This window comes from Dendrobates tinctorius, unplaced genomic scaffold (genome assembly GCF_039654945.1).
Source record: "Dendrobates tinctorius isolate UK_male_01 unplaced genomic scaffold, ASM3965494v1 ptg000196l, whole genome shotgun sequence".
Classification (NCBI taxonomy): Eukaryota; Metazoa; Chordata; class Amphibia; order Anura; family Dendrobatidae; genus Dendrobates; species Dendrobates tinctorius.
In genome coordinates this window covers 21,679,816-21,699,778 of record NW_027361863.1, presented here as the reverse complement: position 1 = coordinate 21,699,778, position 19,963 = coordinate 21,679,816, and the positions used below count along the sequence as shown (strand labels likewise).

The 19,963-nt window shown below is 47.4% G+C and overlaps 1 long non-coding RNA gene across 1 annotated transcript; it reads left to right on the top strand.

Moving 5' to 3' along the window:
* The first annotated feature begins 7,935 nt into the window (after positions 1 to 7,935).
* On the top strand, positions 7,936 to 8,979 carry LOC141056304 (uncharacterized). The gene is made up of 3 exons (XR_012221606.1): positions 7,936 to 8,556; positions 8,662 to 8,730; positions 8,815 to 8,979. It is a non-coding gene; the product is annotated as an uncharacterized lncRNA (long non-coding RNA).
* Positions 8,980 to 19,963: the final 10,984 nt, after the last annotated feature.

Below are 19,963 nucleotides of genomic sequence, written 5' to 3'. Positions count from 1 at the left end.
GAGACGCTGTAATGTACAGGGGGCTGAGGGGGAGACGCTGTAATGTACAGGGGGCTGAGGAGGAGACACTATAATGTACAGGGGGCTGAGGAGGAGACACTATAATGTACAGGGGGCTGAAGGGGAGACACTATAATGTACAGGGGGCTGAGGAGGAGACGCTATAATGTACAGGGGGCTGAGGGGGAGACGTTATAATGTACAGGGGCTGAGGAGGAGACACTATAATGTACAGGGGGCTGAGGAGGAGACACTATAATGTACAGGGGGCTGAGGAGGAGACGCTATAATGTACAGGGGGCTGAGGAGGAGACGTTATAATGTACAGGGGGCTGAGGAGGAGACACTATAATGTACAGGGGGCTGATGAGGAGACGCTATAATGTACAGGGGGCTGAGGAGGAAACACTATAATGTACAGGGGGCTGAGGAGGAGACACTATAATGTACAGGGGGCTGAGGAGGAGACGCTATAATGTACAGGGGGCTGAGGAGGAAACACTATAATGTACAGGGGGCTGAGGAGGAGACACTATAATGTACAGGGGGCTGAGGAGGAAACACTATAATGTACAGGGGCTGAGGAGGAAACACTATAATGTACAGGGGGCTGAGGAGGAGACACTATAATGTACAGGGGGCTGAGGAGGAGACGCTATAATGTACAGGGGGCTGAGGAGGAGACGTTATAATGTACAGGGGGCTGAGGAGGAGACACTATAATGTACAGGGGGCTGATGAGGAGACGCTATAATGTACATGGGGCTGAGGGGGAGACGCTATAATGTACAGGGGCTGAGGAGGAGACACTATAATGTACAGGGGGCTGAGGAGGAGACGCTATAATGTACAGGGGCTGAGGAGGGGACACTATAATGTACAGGGGGCTGAGGAGGAGACGCTATAATGTACAGGGGCTGAGGAGGGGACACTATAATGTACAGGGGGCTGAGGAGGAGACGCTATAATGTACAGGGGCTGAGGAGGGGACACTATAATGTACAGGGGGCTGAGGGGGAGACGCTATAATGTACAGGGGGCTGAGGGGGAGACGCTATAATGTACAGGGGCTGAGGAGGGGACGCTATAATGTACAGGGGGCTGAGGAGGAGACGCTATAATGTACAGGGGCTGAGGAGGAGACACTATAATGTACAGGGGCTGAGGGGGAGACACTATAATGTACAGGGGCTGAGGGGGAGACGCTATAATGTACAGGGGGCTGAGGGGGAGACGTTATAATGTACAGGGGGCTGAGTAGGAGACACTATAATGTACAGGGGGCTGAGGAGGAGACACTATAATGTACAGGGGGCTGAGGAGGAGACGCTATAATGTACAGGGGGCTGACGAGGAGACACTATAATGTACAGGGGGCTGAGGAGGGGACACTATAATGTACAGGGGGCTGAGGGGGAGACGCTGTAATGTACAGGGGGCTGAGGAGGAGACACTATAATGTACAGGGGGCTGAGGAGGAGACGTTATAATGTACAGGGGGCTGAGGAGGAGACACTATAATGTACAGGGGGCTGAGGAGGAGACGCTGTAATGTACAGGGGGCTGAGGAGGAGACACTATAATGTACAGGGGCTGAGGAGGAGACGCTATAATGTACAGGGGGCTGAGGAGGAGACGCTATAATGTACAGGGGCTGAGGGGGAGACACTATAATGTACAGGGGCTGAGGGGGAGACACTATAATGTACAGGGGGCTGAGGGGGAGACACTATAATGTACAGGGGCTGAGGGGGAGACACTATAATGTACAGGGGCTGAGGGGGAGACACTATAATGTACAGGGGGCTGAGGGGGAGACACTATAATGTACAGGGGCTGAGGGGGAGACACTATAATGTACAGGGGCTGAGGAGGAGATGCTATAATGTACAGGGGCTGAGGGGGAGACACTATAATGTACAGGGGCTGAGGGGGAGACACTATAATGTACAGGGGGTGAGGGGGAGACACTATAATGTACAGGGGCTGAGGGGGAGACACTATAATGTACAGGGGCTGAGGGGGAGACACTATAATGTACAGGGGCTGAGGGGGAGACACTATAATGTACAGGGGGTGAGGGGGAGACACTATAATGTACAGGGGCTGAGGGGGAGACACTATAATGTACAGGGGCTGAGGGGGAGACACTATAATGTACAGGGGCTGAGGGGGAGACACTATAATGTACAGGGGCTGAGGGGGAGACACTATAATGTACAGGGGCTGAGGGGGAGACACTATAATGTACAGGGGCTGAGGAGGAGACGCTATAATGTAGAGGGGCTGAGGAGGATTCACTATAATGTACAGGGGGCTGAGGGGGAGACACTATAATGTACAGGGGCTGAGGGGGAGTCACTATAATGTACAGGGGCTGAGGGGGAGACACTATAATGTACAGGGGGCTGAGGGGGAGACACTATAATGTACAGGGGCTGAGGGGGAGAAACTATAATGTACAGGGGGCTGAGGGGGAGACACTATAATGTACAGGGGCTGAGGAGGAGACGCTATAATGTACAGGGGGCTGAGGGGGAGACACTATAATGTACAGGGGCTGAGGGGGAGACACTATAATGTACAGGGGCTGAGGGGGAGACACTATAATGTACAGGGGCTGAGGGGGAGACACTATAATGTACAGGGGCTGAGGGGGAGACACTATAATGTACAGGGGCTGAGGGGGAGACACTATAATGTACAGGGGCTGAGGAGGAGACGCTATAATGTACAGGGGGCTGAGGGGGAGACACTATAATGTACAGGGGCTGAGGGGGAGACACTATAATGTACAGGGGCTGAGGGGGAGACACTATAATGTACAGGGGCTGAGGAGGAGACGCTATAATGTACAGGGGGCTGAGGGGGAGACACTATAATGTACAGGGGCTGAGGGGGAGACACTATAATGTACAGGGGCTGAGGGGGAGACACTATAATGTACAGGGGCTGAGGGGGAGACGCTATAATGTACAGGGGGCTGAGGGGGAGACACTATAATGTACAGGGGCTGAGGGGGAGACACTATAATGTACAGGGGCTGAGGAGGAGACACTATAATGTACAGGGGGCTGAGGAGGGGACACTATAATGTACAGGGGCTGAGGGGGAGACACTATAATGTACAGGGGCTGAGGGGGAGACACTATAATGTACAGGGGGCTGAGGAGGAGACGCTATAATGTACAGGGGGCTGAGGGGGAGACACTATAATGTACAGGGGCTGAGGGGGAGACACTATAATGTACAGGGGCTGAGGGGGAGACACTATAATATACAGGGGCTGAGGGGGAGACACTATAATGTACAGGGGGCTGAGGAGGAGACGTTATAATGTACAGGGGGCTGAGGAGGAGACACTATAATGTACAGGGGGCTGATGAGGAGACACTATAATGTACAGGGGGCTGAGGAGGAGACGCTATAATGTACATGGGGCTGAGGGGGAGACGCTATAATGTACAGGGGCTGAGGAGGAGACACTATAATGTACAGGGGGCTGAGGAGGAGACGCTATAATGTACAGGGGCTGAGGAGGGGACACTATAATGTACAGGGGGCTGAGGAGGAGACGCTATAATGTACAGGGGCTGAGGAGGGGACACTATAATGTACAGGGGGCTGAGGAGGAGACGCTATAATGTACAGGGGGCTGAGGGGGAGACGCTATAATGTACAGGGGCTGAGGAGGGGACACTATAATGTACAGGGGGCTGAGGGGGAGACGCTATAATGTACAGGGGGCTGAGGGGGAGACGCTATAATGTACAGGGGCTGAGGAGGGGACGCTATAATGTACAGGGGGCTGAGGAGGAGACGCTATAATGTACAGGGGCTGAGGAGGAGACACTATAATGTACAGGGGCTGAGGGGGAGACACTATAATGTACAGGGGCTGAGGGGGAGACGCTATAATGTACAGGGGGCTGAGGGGGAGACGTTATAATGTACAGGGGGCTGAGTAGGAGACACTATAATGTACAGGGGGCTGAGGAGGAGACACTATAATGTACAGGGGGCTGAGGAGGAAACGCTATAATGTACAGGGGGCTGAGGAGGAGACACTATAATGTACAGGGGGCTGAGGAGGGGACACTATAATGTACAGGGGGCTGAGGGGGAGACGCTGTAATGTACAGGGGGCTGAGGAGGAGACACTATAATGTACAGGGGGCTGAGGAGGAGACGTTATAATGTACAGGGGGCTGAGGAGGGGACACTATAATGTACAGGGGGCTGAGGGGGAGACGCTGTAATGTACAGGGGGCTGAGGAGGAGACACTATAATGTACAGGGGCTGAGGAGGAGACGCTATAATGTACAGGGGGCTGAGGAGGAGACGCTATAATGTACAGGGGCTGAGGGGGAGACACTATAATGTACAGGGGTTGAGGGGGAGACACTATAATGTACAGGGGGCTGAGGGGGAGACGCTGTAATGTACAGGGGCTGAGGGGGAGACACTATAATGTACAGGGGGCTGAGGAGGGGACACTATAATGTACAGGGGGCTGAGGGGGAGACGCTGTAATGTACAGGGGGCTGAGGAGGAGACACTATAATGTACAGGGGCTGAGGAGGAGACGCTATAATGTACAGGGGGCTGAGGAGGAGACGCTATAATGTACAGGGGCTGAGGGGGAGACACTATAATGTACAGGGGTTGTGGGGGAGACACTATAATGTACAGGGGGCTGAGGGGGAGACACTATAATGTACAGGGGCTGAGGGGGAGACACTATAATGTACAGGGGCTGAGGGGGAGACACTATAATGTACAGGGGGCTGAGGGGGAGACACTATAATGTACAGGGGCTGAGGAGGAGATGCTATAATGTACAGGGAGCTGAGGGGGAGACACTATAATGTACAGGGGCTGAGGGGGAGACACTATAATGTACAGGGGCTGAGGGGGAGACACTATAATGTACAGGGGGTGAGGGGGAGACACTATAATGTACAGGGGCTGAGGGGGAGACACTATAATGTACAGGGGCTGAGGGGGAGACACTATAATGTACAGGGGCTGAGGGGGAGACACTATAATGTACAGGGGCTGAGGGGGAGACACTATAATGTACAGGGGCTGAGGGGGAGACACTATAATGTACAGGGGCTGAGGAGGAGACGCTATAATGTACAGGGGGCTGAGGGGGAGACACTATAATGTACAGGGGCTGAGGGGGAGACACTATAATGTACAGGGGCTGAGGGGGAGACACTATAATGTACAGGGGCTGAGGGGGAGAAACTATAATGTACAGGGGGCTGAGGGGGAGACACTATAATGTACAGGGGCTGAGGGGGAGACACTATAATGTACAGGGGCTGAGGGGGAGAAACTATAATGTACAGGGGGCTGAGGGGGAGACACTATAATGTACAGGGGCTGAGGGGGAGACACTATAATGTACAGGGGCTGAGGAGGAGACGCTATAATGTACAGGGGGCTGAGGGGGAGACACTATAATGTACAGGGGCTGAGGGGGAGACACTATAATGTACAGGGGCTGAGGGGGAGACACTATAATGTACAGGGGCTGAGGGGGAGACACTATAATGTACAGGGGCTGAGGGGGAGACACTATAATGTACAGGGGCTGAGGAGGAGACGCTATAATGTACAGGGGGCTGAGGGGGAGACACTATAATGTACAGGGGCTGAGGGGGAGACACTATAATGTACAGGGGCTGAGGGGGAGACGTTATAATGTACAGGGGGCTGAGGGGGAGACACTATAATGTACAGGGGACTGAGGAGGAGACACTATAATGTACAGGGGCTGAGGGGGAGGCGCTATAATGTACAGGGGGCTGAGGGGGAGACACTATAATGTACAGGGGCTGAGGAGGAGACGCTATAATGTACAGGGGGCTGAGGGGGAGACACTATAATGTACAGGGGCTGAGGGGGAGACACTATAATGTACAGGGGCTGAGGGGGAGACGTTATAATGTACAGGGGGCTGAGGAGGAGACGCTATAATGTACAGGGGACTGAGGAGGAGACACTATAATGTACAGGGGCTGAGGGGGAGGCGCTATAATGTACAGGGGGCTGAGGGGGAGACACTATAATGTACAGGGGCTGAGGGGGAGACACTATAATGTACAGGGGCTGAGGGGGAGACACTATAATGTACAGGGGCTGAGGGGGAGACACTATAATGTACAGGGGCTGAGGGGGAGACACTATAATGTACAGGGGCTGAGGGGGAGACACTATAATGTACAGGGGCTGAGGGGGAGACACTATAATGTACAGGGGCTGAGGGGGAGGCGCTATATTGCCTGTCTTGTAGCACGGGAAGCAGAGAGTCTGGGCGGGGAGCGGCCGCCTGTCACTGACGGACACCGAGAAGCAGCTCCATCCTTCCGTGAGGTGAATCATCCCGGAGCCGCAATGATGCTACTGGAGGTGAACAACCGCATCATCGGGGACACCCTCAAATTCGAGAACTCGGCGGCCTCGGGGTGCGGGGCAGGAGAGTCCCCTGCAGTGTGGGACCGGGTGCTGCTGTAACAATCCCCCGGTAGTGACCGGAATCAGCTCCTGGACTGTAGCAATGCGGCCATTCACTGACAGCAAGCAGAGATGTTCGGCTGATCAATACTATGGCTTAAAGTGTTTGTTTTTTTTTTTCTTCCTAACTGAAGGGTAAACTGACTAGATCAATGGATGTTTGACAGGTTATAGTTTCACTCAGCATGGTACTATGTTTAGTTTTATGGGGATATAAGCTCTCTCAGGTGTTCTGATGACAGACTGAATGAGTGGTACACGTGGATTGGCGGCATCAGGGCTCCTGCAGCAGGTCACCATCTCCTCATGGACCCATATTGCTGGTGTGAGGAGAGGGGACCCCCGGTACATCATACACTGACCCCCTGATGACTGATAGATCACTGCAGCCATCAGCCCGGCAGAACAACGCAGCAGCATGCTACAAGGGAACAGGACCTTCCCTGATGTCAGCAGCATGTGATCAGTCACATGCCTGGGAGGAGACAGGCTTTGGGTACAGGCGTTCTGCAGTTGGTAGGGGCAGCAGCATGCACATGTGAGATGCAGCAGAGCTGTGTCTATAGCCCGCTGCTGCAGCTTCCCCAGTGCTGTACACAGCAGCAACCTGGTCACATGGGCATGAGGTCACGGAAGGTCCCATAATACACCGGGTGATATTAGCTTCCATTTTGTTCTCCCATCACTACGTGTCGCTGTCCACTGTTGGCATAAAAGGAACGAGGTGAAGGTGAAGGCGTCGCCATTCTGATCACACGTGCGATGCAGTGAGGATTCGGAGCGGTGTGAGGGCAGGAAACTTGTCTGTGACGCCATTACACAGCAAAGCCAAGATAGCAGACAGCACTCCTTGCTTTAAATGGTGCTAGTGGGAATATGGTTTAGGGTTTTAGTGATGCCATGAGGTGAAATTACCTCACAAACGATGATTCCTGTGAAGAAAGCCGGGAGGCATTCTGTACTGTGGGGGGATGCTGAAGTGAGATATCTAGTGAGGGAGGTGGATGCGCATGATTATGCATGTGACGCATTTCATCCGCATCCCTTGCTCCACAAACGGGCAGTGCTAAGGCGGATCCGGAGAGGCCTCGCCGAGAAATTTGGTGTGCAGCTCTCTACGACCCAGATCCGGAAAAAGCTGGCGGACCTGCACGCATCCGGGCTCAAAGGCATGGTGGTGAGTGTTGTAGAGAGGTTCTGTTTTGTTGCTTATCACCGCCCCGGGGTGCCTGTCCTGCCTGCTGCTCTGATGTCCTCTACTCTCCCCGCCATGCTCCATAGCAGAACACATAACAGTAGCGAACGCTTAAAGTAGCCAAAGCCCCAAAAGCCCTAATCAACAAAGTTAGTTGGAGGAGTATTCCGCTCAAAAGAATTTTTTTTTCTATCCCTAGGACCACCATCTCCAGCAGCACCACCATCTCCAGCAGCACCACCACCATCTCCAGCAGCACCACCACCATCTCCAGGAGCACCACCATCTCCAGCCCCACCACCACCATCTCCAGCACCACCATCTCCAGCAGCACCACCACCATCTCCAGCAGCACCACCATCTCCAGCAGCACCACCATCTCCAGCACCACCACCACCATCTCCAGCACCACCACCACCATCTTCAGCAGCACCACCACCATCTCCAGGAGCACCACCATCTCCAGCAGCACCACCATCTCCAGCAGCACTACCATCTCCAGCAGCACCACCATCTCCAGCAGCACCACCATCTCCAGCACCACCACCACCATCTCCAGCACCACCACCACCATCTTCAGCAGCACCACCACCATCTCCAGGAGCACCACCATCTCCAGCAGCACCACCATCTCCAGCAGCACTACCATCTCCAGCAGCACCACCATCTCCAGCAGCACTACCATCTCCAGCTGATACTGCTGCTACCCCTTCGTCCTCTGCAACTCCTTCTCCAGCTGCTACCCCGCCTCCACTTGTGGGGTCATCGACGTCATCCCCCATAATGGGAATCTCTCCAGCGTCACTCCGTGACATTGGTGCAGGCTCGCCTTCCGGTAATTGAAGCACATAATATAAGCTCCATACAAGTTGGAAAAGATACTTGGGTGTTAAAAGATGGAGGGCTGTCGTGTAATTTTAAGTTTTGGGTGTTTCCCTAGCCGGTGGTGCCACAGGATCCGAGTGGGTTGTCAGCTCCCCATCAGAGCAAACAGAGGCGCCCCAAAACCGTAAGTGTTAAACATCAATCATGTACCTTTAGTTAGATGTTGCAACAGAATTAACCTGGTTAACTTTTACCATTCTCTCAACAGAAACCCCTACCTTACAGGACCTGCTGGCATCACACAGGCGGATGATGGCAGCTGTGCACCAACATGGAGTGATGCTGGAGAGGTATGTGGCGGCCCAACAGCAGAGTGGCAGACAATAATAGACAAATTTATGTTTTGTTATTTTTTAGTTTATATTGTTCACTTTTTCTAATTATATATTTTTAGTTTATATCCGCTGCTGTGTCAACTTATTTCAAAACCTTAAAAAAAAAACTTAAAAAACCCCTTCAAATATACATTTAAATAAAACTTTAAAAAAATATTAAAATAAACTAAAAAAACACACCCATTATATCTGGGCATCTGTAGCGGGAGTACTGCCCTGATGGCGGCCCTGACCTGACCTCCACCCAGCCCATTACCCCGCCTTAGTAGGCCAGCTAATAACTGTATGCAGAATTGATTAAAGCAGGCCACAAGTTTGCAGCAAAATAACATTTTTATTACAGTAAAAAATATGTAAACAATAAAATAAACACAACATGTCATAAGTAATCAGTAAACAAAAGAAAACATCACTCAAACTACAATTGTTAATAATACGAGTCGGAATCGTTAAATCGTTGCCTGGGCAGAGTGAAAAAAAGGGAAGCCTAAGGTAACATGGGATACTGTGGGGGCCCAAGGTTCAGGTTTTGCAGAGGCTCAATCCCCCTCCTCGTTGTGCTGTCAAGAGGCTCTTGCATATGTGTCCATGAGTACTGTGAACACGGATTTCGCTCAAACACAGCAGACGTGTCAGTCAGTTTCCCCACTGCCACTTTATTTAACCCCTTTACCCCCAAGGGTGGTTTGCACGTTCATGACCGGGCAAATTTTTACAATTCTGACCACTGTCCCTTTATGAGGTCATAACTCTGGAATGCTTCCATGGATCCCGGTGACTCTGACAATGTTTTCTCGTGACATATTGTACTTCATGTTAGTGGTAAAATTTCATTCATATAACTTACGTTAATTTGTGAAAAAAACGGAAATTTGGCGAAAATTTTCAAAATTTCGCAATTTTCCAAATTTGAATTTTTATGCCCTTAAATCACGGAGATACGGCACACAAAAAACTTAATAAGTAACATTTCCCACATGTTTACTTTACATCAGCACAATTTGGGAACCAAAATTTTTTTTTTGTTAGGAAGTTATAAGGGTTAAAAGTTGACCAGCGATTTCTCATTTTTACAACACCATTTTATTTTTAGGGACCACATCACATTTGAAGCCACTTTGAGGGATCTATGTACAGAAAATACCCAAAAGTGACACCATTCTAAAAACTGCCCCCCTCAAGGTTCTCAAAACCACATTCAAGAAGTTTATTAACCCTTCAGGTGCTTCACAGAAATATTTTGAATATTTAAAAAAAATGAACATTTAACTTTTTTTCACACAAAATTTACTTTACATCTAATTTTTTTTTTTTACCAAGGGTAAAAGGAGAAATTGGACTGCAAAAGTTATTGTGCAATTTGTCCTGAGTACGCTGATACCTGATATGTGTGGGGGAACCACTGTTTCGGTGCATGGCAGAGCTCAGAAGGGAAGGAGCACCGTTTTTCAATGCAAAATTGGCTGGAATTCAGATCGGACGCCATGTCACGTTTGGAGAGCCCCTGATGTACCTAAACAGTGGAAACCCCCCACAAGTTACCCCATTTTGGAAACTAGACCCCCCAAGGAACTTATCTAGATATGTGGTGAGAACTTTGAACCCACAAGGGCTTCACAGAAGTTTATAACGTACAGCCGTACAATTAAAAAATCATATTTTTTCCACAAAAATGATCTTTTCACCCTCAATTCTTACTTTCCCAAGGGTAAAAGGACCCTAAAAGTTATTGTGCAATCTGTCCTGAGTACGCTGATACCCCATATGAGGGTGTAAATGACTATTTGGGCTCATAGCAGAGCTCGGAAGGGAAGCAGCGCCATTTGACTTTTTTGGCTGGAATTGAGATCGGACACCATGTCGCATTTGGAGAGCCCCTGATTTACCTAAACAGTGGAAACCCCCCACAAATGACACCATTTTGGAAACTAGACCCCCTAAGGAACTTATCTAGATGTGTGGTGAGCACTTTGAACCCCCAAGGGCTTCACAGAAGATTATAATACCCGGGTGTGAAAATAAAAAAATCGTATTTTTTCCACAAACATGATCATTTACTACCCAATTTTTTTATTTTCCCAAGGGTACCAGGAGAAAATGGACCCCAAAAGTTGTTGTCCTGAGTGCCCTGATACCCCATATGTGGGAGAAAACTACTGTATGGGCCCACGTCGGGGCTCGGAAGGGAAGTAGTGTCGTTTTGGAATGCAGACTTTGATGGAATGCTCTGCGGGTGTCATGTTGCCTTTGGAGAGCCCCTAATGTACCTAAACACTGGAAACCCCCCACAAATGACACCATTTTGGAAACTAGACCCCCTAAGGAACTTATTTAGGTGTGTGGTGAGCACTTTGAACCCCCAAGGGCTTCACAGAAGTTTATAACGCCCGGGCGTGAAAATAAAAAAATCGTATTTTTTCCCACAAAAATGATATTTTTGCCCCCAATTTTTTATTTTCCTAAGGGCAACAGGAGAAATAGGACCCCAAAAGTTGTTTTGCAATTTGTCCTGAGTAGGCTGATACCCCATATGTGGGGGTAAAACACTGTTTGGGAGCATGGCAGAGCTTGGAAGGGAAGGAGCACCATTTGACTTTTTCAACGCAGAATTGGCTGGAATTGAGATCAGACGCAATGTTGCATTTGGAGAGCCCCTGATGTGCCCAAACAGTGGAAGCCCCCAATTATAACTCCAACCCGAACCCCAACACACCCCTAACCCTAATCTCAGCCCTAGCCCTAACCCTAGCCCTAACCCTAATGGAAAAATGGAAATAAATACATTTTTTTTTATTTTATTATTTTTCCCTAACTAAGGGGGTGATAACGGGGGGTTTGATTTACTATTTATGGCGGTTTTTATATTTGGCGGCTGTCGCACGCTAAAAGACGCTTTTTATTGTAAAAATAGTTTTTGCATCACCACATATTGAGAGCTATAATTTTTCCGTATTTTGACCCACCGAGTCATGTGAGGTCTTATTTTTTGCGGGACGAGTTGACGTTTTTATTGGTACCATTTTCGGGCACGTGACATTTTTTCATCGCTTTTTATTCCGATTTTTGGGACGCAGAATGAACAAAAACCAGCGTTTCATGAATTTCTTTTGGGGGGGTGCGTTTACACCGTTCCACGTGCGATAAAATTGATAAAGCGGTTTTATTCTTCGGGTCACTACGGTTACAGCGATACCTCATTTAGGTCTTTTTTTATGTTTTGTCGGTTTTATGCAATGAAAACTATTTTATATAAAAAATAATTATTTTTGCATCGCCTTATTCTGCGAGCTATAACTTTTTTATTTTTTCGCTGATGATGCTGTGTGGCAGCTCGTTTTTTGCGGGACAAGATGACGTTTTCAGCGGTACCATGGATATTTATATGCGTCTTTTTGATCGCGCGTTATTACACTTTTTGTTTGGCAGTATGATAATAAATCATTATTTTTTGCTTCGTTTTTTATTTTTATTTTTTAAGGGGTTCGCTAAAGGGGTTAACTAATGGGACAGTTTTATAGGGCGGGTCGTTACGGACGCGGCGATACCTAATATGTGTACTTTTATTTTTTTTTTTTATTTCCAAAAAATGGATTTATTTGGGGGAATATTTTTTTTTTTTTTCTAATTTATTTGGCGATTTTTTTTAAATTTATTTTAACACTTTTTTTTTATTTTTTTTTAACTTTATTAAATAGTCCCAGGTGGGACATCACTGTCCTGTGACAGATCGCTGATCTGTCACATCACAGATCACTGTGACAGATCAGCAATCTGTCACAGGCAGTGCAGAAGGCTTCCTCATGCCTGCGCTTTGCAGGCACTGAGGAAGCCAGCTTCCTGCAGGCCCCCGAAGGCCCCCGTCGCCATCTTGGATTCGGGGGCCTGCAGGAAAGGAGCCCCCCGCAGCAGCGCTGCACATTGCGCTGCCGTGGGGGGCTCAGGGAAGCACGGAGGGAGCCCCCTCCCTGCCGATGCTTCCCTTTAACCCCCGGTACACCGCGATCATGTTTGATCGCGGTGTGCAAGGGGTTAACGTGTCGGGTGCGGTCCGTGACCGCCCCTGACACATTGTGCAGGGTGTCAGCTGTGATAATCAGCTGACACCCGGCCGCGATCAGCGGCGCTCACCACGTGGGCGCCGCTGATCGCGGTAGACGTACTATCCCGTCCATGGGCATAGGGGCCCGGGTCCCATGGACGGGATAGTACGTCTGATGTCAGAAAGGGGTTAATTGGTAGTGATCTGCCACCTGATGAGGATAATGATTGGATCTCTGGAGTATCAGACTGGATATAAGACAGCCGACGCCCTATCCTGGTGCTGGTGATTCAGTCTGCTTCTCAGGTCTTGGACTTCAGCTCTGTTCCAGTCTTCTCAAGTTAAGTTTGTTTTTGCTTTTGTTCACACTTGCTCTTGTTGGTCAATTCAGTTTTTTGTGGTCAGCCAGCCCCTGCTGGGGTTGTGCTGAATTTCCACTCCTATTTATCTGTATTTGCCTTTTGGTCCCTTATTAGATTGGCCTCTTTTTGCTCTGTCTCAGAATATTTCAGAGTGCTGATATAGTGGGAGAAGTCTAGTGACTTCAGGGTTAATTTTGCTATCAGAAGTGTTGGACATTATTTTGGTGGGGGTTTTGGCAGATTGCAGACAGTGTCTTTCCTTCCTGTCCTTTCTAGTTAGTCGGACCCCCTCGTTTGCTCAGCCTATTTTTCTGCCTTTGTTTGTGTTTTCATCTTGTTTCACCGTCAATACATGTGGGGGGCTGTCTTTCCTTTGGGGTCTGCTCTGGGGCAGTTAGTTTTTCTCTTTTTCTGCTTTAGGCTTATGTAGCTCTCCGGTTGTGACGAGGCATCTAGGATCATCGTAGGTACGCTCGACGACTGCTGCTAGTTGTGTGGTAAGATCAGGGATCTGCAATCTGCATAGTTACCAACCTCTCTGGTTTTCTGAGACTTGGTTATTGTTGTTTTTTCCTCCTCGGTGACCCATTCATAACAGGGAGGTGTAATGGTAATGTAAAATATGACGTAAGATCCTTGGATTATCACAATCTTCTATTTACACAGTGAACTATGCTATGTCAGTGTGGGGGCGTGACCCCCTTCCTTTCCTTAGCTTGTCACACATTGCAGCCTCTGCCTGCAGCTTCATTTACAGCTTGTAACACTACCCTCGCTCTTTCCTGTCCCCCTCTCCTCCTCATTGCAAGGAATGTTAATTAGCCAGGAGAGAATTTTCCTTTGTCCTCAACATGTGTGTGGATATAAGTGTGGGAAATATTAAAGAGGCCGTAGCTCTGGCTCCATCAACGACAGAAAAATGAAACTGACGTATCTGAAACGTGTGGCGACTAAGCGTCATAGCCCATGTATTTCACAGTTCCAGTGCCAACAGAATCGGAGAAATGGATTTCTCCTGAAAGGTGTGGAATAACGAGTTCGAGTTTGGTCTTGAATTAATGCCAGCGACAAGCTGGAACAGATGATACTATGTGCGTGTCTATACGAGGTACCCTCTGCGAGATATGGTTATTATAAGATTCAGAACCGGATTATAACTAAGAGCAGGGGGAGGACTGTCACCAGACAGCCCCTTTGGTGATGTCACAAGCCCAGACTTATAAGTCGGCAACTGAGCCCCCCTTGGGTCCTTGCTGCTTGGGAGCTGTCACCAAAAGACCTCATCCATGAATTATGATGTCTGGCTCCTCCTCCACCCCCCGCATGGTTCTGCCTGAAATTATCTAAGCTATATGTAAGTTTCTCTGCTTTTAAATCCCTTTTATTTGTAATCGTATTGTACATATTTTAATTGTCTCATATTGTAGAAACCTTTTTATCTTCTGTAAACACTGCCCATCTTTTGGGAATAAACTATAACATTTATTAGTTCAGTCTCTTTGCTCTGTGACGAATTCATGTGCCTGTAAGCTAATTACGCTACTGATTTGGGTTTGCTTCGAACCCCTCTATTAATTTTAAATATTAATATGAGGAACCTGAAGCTGGTGACAGCGAAGTGTGTTCTGGCTAGGTGGGTAGCGCTGGTAGTGACTGAGCGGGTTATATAAGCTGATAGTGTGGCTGCGGCCAAACCATTTATAACTCCCTCACTGCAAGCGGGCCTAATAGCCATTGCACAACCTGTAGCTCGTCCAGCGACTAATTATCCTGGGTGTAGGTCCCTGACTGACCTGAGGGTAAGGAGGGCGCCGGAGAGCTGTGAGTTCCAAAGTGGAACTGAAAAGTGGGATATCCATAAATCCCGACAGCTTGTAACATAGTGTGGCAATGGTGGGATAACTAAAATAAACCCCCCTGCGGTAAATTGTTAGGGCAAGACTAGCTTGCTGTTTTTTATCACAAGGTGCCAGCGGAGGGATAATTAAGATAAGAGCCCGCTGTGCCTGTGATAGCCGTGTGCGGCCAAAGGTCACATCCCCGGTCCGTGACTTGTACATAACAAAAATCCAAGCTCGCTGAAACTCACTATCATAGATCACATCCGAGATTACGTGACAAATCATTATGAGAATTTAATTAGGAAAGAGAGGGGTTAAATCTTACAATTGAGAAAGCTAATTGAGGTCTGTTTTTTTTATCTTTTATGAAGCACTTTATTTATTTTTGTTTTTAAACAGTATTTATTCCGCATTTCTTAACTACATTGTGATTGCTTTTTTATCTGTCATGTAATTATTTTTATAATTTTACTTATAATAGCATGTTTTAATTGTTTGATGTAATTAATTATAATAGTAAATTATAATAAATTTTATTTCTATAGTGCCGACATCTTCCACAGCACTTTACATTTCGGAGGGGATTTGTACACACAATAGACATTACAGCATAACAATAATCACATAGATCATAACAGATACCAAGAGGAATGAGGGCCCTGCTCGCAAGCTTACAATCTATGAGGAAAAAAAAAAGGGAGGCACAGAAGGTGGGTGGTAACAGTTGCCCTGACTGTTTGGACCAGCCATAATGTTAAGTGTGTATCAGTACAGACACAGAGGGCTAATGGATGCATAAAGCATGTGGGAACATGATGTGGGGAACCTGGTTATGGTAAAACTTTTGGCTGTGCCACACAGGGATAGATTAGGTTAATGTGATGAGGCGGTAGGCCAGTCTGAATAAATGCGTTTTCAGGGCACGCTTAAAATTGTGGGAATTGTGGACTAATCGTATTGACCTGGGAAGTGCATTCCAAAGAATTGGCGCAGCACGTGTAAAGTCTTGGAGACGGGAGTAGGAGGTTCTGATTATTGAGGATACTAACCTCAGGTCATCAGCAGAACGGAGGGCGCGGGTAGGGTGGTATACTATAATTGCCTATCACTCCCCATTGGTCACTTCCCCTTTAAATACCTGCCCACTTTGTAATCTTGTATACTGCCACCTGAGGAAGACAGAATCATCTGTTGAAACACATTGTGGATTATTTGTAATAAAAAGATTTTCCAATAATTCATCTCCTGTCTTTGCGCTCCTGCTGGCCAAGTTCTACATGGCTCCGCAAATCTCCATCCCAGTCTCAGGTCTTTTGCAGACTCCAACAGGTTTTCTTCAAGAATGGTCCTGTAGTGGCTCCATCCATCTTCCCTTCAATTTTACCCATCTTCCTTGTCCCTGCTGAAGAAAAGCTGCCCGGTGTGAACACTTACTTACGGCTAATCTCTGAATGTATGGGTGAATCTAAACACCTCTTTTGGTAAAGCCTACATTTATGGGTTGGTCGGAACTTGATGTGATCAGATGTAATTTAAATCTCCGCATGGTGAAGGTGCACCTATTCAGACTAGATATATTTCTCTCTCTCTCTCTGTGTGTGTATGTGTATGTATATATATATATATATATATTAGCTTAAGAGCCCGGCGCTGCCCGGGCTTAGAATCATAGAATCATAGAATCATAGAATCGTAACTGTGGTTAGTTATAACAAATTATAATTATCCTCCATCCCATAGTCCCGTGCCCATATACCCATCATACATATCCTCCATCCCACAGGCCCGTGCCCATATACCCATCACACATCCTCCATCTCATAGTCTCATGCCCATATACCCATCACACATCCTCCATCCCATAGTCGAGTGCCCATATACCCATCACACATCCTCCATCCCATAGTCCCATGCCCATATACCCATCACACATCCTCCATCCCATAGTCCCATGCCCATATACCCATCATACATATTCGCCATCCCATAGTCCGTGCCCATATACCCATCATACATATTTGCCATCCCATAGGCCCGAGCCCATATACCCATCCTACATATCCTCCATCCCATAGGCCCGTGCCCATATACCCATCACACATCCTCCATCCCATAGTCCCATGCCCATATACCCATCACACATCCTCCATCCCATAGTCGAGTGCCCATATACCCATCACACATCCTCCATCCTATAGTCCCATGCCCATATACCCATCCCATAGTCCCATGCCCATATACCCATCATACATATTCGCCATCCCATAGTTGAGTGCCCATATACCCATCACACATCCTTCATCTCATAGTCCCATGCCCATATACCCATCATACTTATCCGCCATCCCATAGTCCCGTGCCCATATACCCATCATACTTATCCACCATCCCATAGTCCCGTGCCCATATACCCATCATACATATCCTCCATCCCATAGTCCAGTGCCAATATACCCATCATACATCCTCCATCCCATAGTCCTGTGCCCATATACCCATCATACTTATCCGCCATCCCATAGTCCCGTGCCCATATACCCATCATACTTATCCACCATCCCATAGTCCCGTGCCCATATACCCATCATACATATCCTCCATCCCATAGTCCCGTGCCCATATACCCATCATACTTATCCGCCATCCCATAGTCCCGTGCCCATATACCCATCATACTTATCCACCATCCCATAGTCCCGTGCCCATATACCCATCATACATATCCTCCATCCCATAGTCCAGTGCCAATATACCCGTCATACATCCTCCATCCCATAGTCCTGTGCCCATATACCCATCATACATCCTCCATCCCATAGTCAACCATTATGACGTCATAATGAGCAGTGGGGCTTGCAACCTATGATGACATCAGCGTATGATGGGTATATTGGCATGGGACTATGAGATGGAGGATGTGTGATGGGTATATGGGTACTCCACTAAGAGATGGCGGATATGTATGATGGGTATATGGGTATGGGACTATGGGATGGAGGATGTGTGATGGGTATATGGGCACTGGACTATGGGATGGTGGATATGTATGATGGGTATATGGGCACTCGACTATGGGATGGTGGATATGTATGATGGGTATATGGGCACGGGACTATGGGATGGATTATAATTTGCTATAGCTAACCAGTTAGTTACTATGCCAGGGCTCTTCAGCTAGTGTGTGCGTGTGTGTGTATATATATATATATATATATATATACATATATATATATATAATATGTACAGTACAAAAGTTTGGACACAGCTTCTCATTCAAAGAGTTTTCTTTATTTTCATGACTATGAAAATTGTAGATTCACTCTGAAGGCATCAACACTATGAATTACCACATGTGGAATTATATAATTAACAAAAACGTGTGAAACAACTGAAAATATGTCTTATATTCTAGGTTCTTCAAAGTAGCCACCTTTTGCTTTGATTACTGCTTTGCACACTCTTGGCATTCTCTTGATGAGCTTCAAGAGGTAGTCACCGGAAATGGTTTTCACTTCACAGGTGGGCCCTGTCAGGTTTAATAAGTGGGATTTCTTGCCTTATAAATGGGGTTGGGACCATCAGTTGTGTTGTGTAGAAGTCTGTTGGATTCACAGCTGATAGTCCTACTGAATAGACTGTTAGCTGCTTTTTTCTTGCCATAATACAAATTCTAAGTAAAGAAAAATGAGTGACCATCATTACTTTAAGAAATGAAGGTCAACCAAACAAGACAGAATACTAAATGATCTAATGCTTATGAGAATGTGTCAAGATATCCTGGGGTCAGCATAAGTGAAAAGTATGACTGGAATACCTCACATGATAATATGAAGATGGAAGGGAGAAATTTTTGTGGTCCAGGTTGAGCTACAGAAAGACTACTTACACTCCCAATCACCTAAAATAGGAAGACGTACAGTAATAAGGGATATCATCTGTGAACCATTTGGTGGTGTACAAAATACAAATTTACAGGTATATTCACCCGATCGGGTCAATATCAGACACCCCCGGGTTAGCCCCCCCTTAGTGAGAATTTGGGTAAAAAATGACTACATTCGTTAGATCTTTGTTAGATCCGGTTTGATCAACCAAAACTAACGTTAGATCACCCCTACAAAATGAGATATTTACGATCTTTTCCAGGGGGGCTAACCCGTAGCTAGCCCCCCCAACTATGAAATTTGCCGTTTTTTGGATGGATTCTGATAGATATTCGTTAGATCCGGTTTGATCAGCAAAAATTAGCGTTAGATCTCCTTTCGTTTCCGAGATATTGGGGGTGTCAGGTGGGGGGTTAGCCCCCCCTAATTTGAAATTTGCCATTTTTTGGATGGATTCTGATAGATATTCGTTAGATCCGGTTTGATCAGCAAAAATTAACGTTAGATCTCCTTTCGTTCCCGAAATATTGGGGGTGTCAGGTGGGGGGTTAGGTACGGGTTAGCCCCCCCTAATTTGAAATTTGCCGTTTTTTGGATGGATTCTGATAGATATTCGTTAGATCCGGTTTGATCAGCAAAAATTAACGTTAGATCTCCTTTCGTTCCCGAGATATTGGGGGTGTCAGGTGGGGGGTTAGGTACGGGTTAGCCCCCCCTAATTTGAAATTTGCCATTTTTTGGATGGATTCTGATAGATATTCGTTAGATCCGGTTTGATCAGCAAAAATTAACGTTAGATCTCCTTTCGTTCCCGAAATATTGGGGGTGTCAGGTGGGGGGTTAGGTACGGGTTAGCCCCCCCTAATTTGAAATTTGCCCTTTTTTGGATGGATTCT